The following is a 1,925-nucleotide window of genomic DNA, read 5'->3' as shown; positions in this document are numbered from 1 at the left end:
ACTAACTCAAGAAATGACATTAATGTGTGCATCTGCTCAAGAGATTCCTTCCTGTCCTTATTTTCTCTCTTCCCACTTTTTGTTACCACATTACTAACGGCCTACTTACAACAATAACATATTATTCAGGGCTGAAAATAAATCAGTTATTGCTTTTTTGCAATGGGTTTCCCCCTCGAACACAAGTGTAGGGAAAACCACTGCTAAATTTAACCCAAAATGCACAAGAAAAATAGTCATATCAACATCATCATCATTGGACACATAGATTCTGGCAAGTCTACTACTTTTGGTCACCTGATTACAAATGTGGTGGACTGACAAAGGAGCTGTCAAAAAATTTGAGGAGGCTGCTGAGATGGGAAAGGGCTCCTTCAAGTATGCCTGGGTCTTAGATAAACTAAAAGCTGAACATGAGCGTGGGATCACTATATGTATCTCTCTGTGGAAATTCGAGACCAGCAAGTATTATGTGACCATCATTGATGCCCCAGGACACTGAGACTTTATTAAACGCATGATTACAGATATATCTCAAGCTGACTGTTCTGTCCTGATCATTGCTGCTGGTATTGGTGAATGTGAAGCAGGTGTCTCCAAGAATGGGAAGACCCATGAGCATACCCTTCTGGCTTACTCACTGTGTGTGAAACAACAATTGCTGGTATTAACAAAATGGATTCCACTGAGCCACCTTACAGCCAGAAGAGATATGAGGACATTGTAAAGGAAGTCATCACCTACATTAAGGAAATTGGCTACAACCCTGACACAGTAGCATTTCTGACAATTTCTGGTTGGAATGGTGACAACATGCGGCAGCCAAGTGCTAACATGCCTTGGTTCGAGGGATGGAAAGTCACTGGCAAAGACGGTAGTGCCAGTGGAACCACACTGCTTGAAGCTCTGGATTGCATCCTTCCACCAACTCATCCAACTGACAAGCTTTTGCATCTGTCCCTCCAGGATGTCTACAAAATTGGTGGTATTGGTCCTTTCCCTGTGGGCTGAGGGGAGACTGGTGCTCTCAGACCCGGCATGGTGGTCACTTTTGCTCCAGTCAACGTTACAACTGAAGTAAAGCCTGTTGAAATGCACCATGAAGCTTTGAGTGAAGCTTTTCTTGGGGTCGTGTGGGCTTCAACGTCAAACATGTGTCTGTCAAAGATGTTCATCGTGGCAATGTGGCTGGTGACAGCAAAAATGAGTCACCAATGGAAGCAGCTGGCTTCACAGCTCAGGTGACTATCCTGAACCATCCAGGCTACATCAGTGCCGGATACACATCTGTGCTTGACTGTCATACAGCTCATATTTCTTGCAAATTTGATGAGCTGAAGAAGATTGATAACCATTCTGGGAAAAGTTAACGTGCATTTAACTTTTCTCCACCTCTTTTCATAACTTGATAACTTCTCTCTCTCTCTCTTTCTCTCTCAAGACTATATATATGTATATATATAGTCTTAAATCAAAAGATACTACTAAATCATGAAACTCTCAGATTTAACTTTTAACAAAGGATTTGATCCACAATACTGGAGGGAAGACGTAAAACACAAATTGAATCTAATGTAAAACAATTACAAATGAACCATTTAAAACAAATCACTTTTCATTGCAACTCAACAGAACTTCCAAAAGCCCCAATATCATACCTCCATTTAAGTACTTGATACCAAAAAGTTAGTTTGAATTACTGTTAGCAGGTGGTAGGAGCCACCCTCAAATGATTATTCAAATTGGAAAATACTGCTTTATCATCTGTCAGGGATAAGTTGCAAATAGAATTACTTCGTAGGGTTTGTAATTATTTTGGTAACAACCTTGCTTGGATGCTTTTCTGTAACGACCCTGCTGGTCACCACTCTTCCACTAGCTCTTCCTGTAAGTACTCCTATAGATTTCCTCTGTTGTTGCTCTTG

The 1,925-nt window shown here is 41.0% G+C and overlaps 1 pseudogene; it reads left to right on the top strand.

Annotated features, from left to right (window-relative positions):
* Positions 1-219: 219 nt before the first annotated feature.
* LOC109450882 (elongation factor 1-alpha 1 pseudogene) lies at positions 220-1,370 on the top strand (annotated as a pseudogene).
* Positions 1,371-1,925: the final 555 nt, after the last annotated feature.

This window comes from Rhinolophus sinicus, chromosome 2 (assembly GCF_057876585.1).
Source record: "Rhinolophus sinicus isolate RSI-liver-muscle chromosome 2, RSI-T2T, whole genome shotgun sequence".
In the NCBI taxonomy this organism is placed as follows: domain Eukaryota; kingdom Metazoa; phylum Chordata; class Mammalia; order Chiroptera; family Rhinolophidae; genus Rhinolophus; species Rhinolophus sinicus.
The sequence above is the reverse complement of the archived record's forward strand: the minus strand, read 5'-3'. Positions and strand labels throughout refer to the sequence as shown.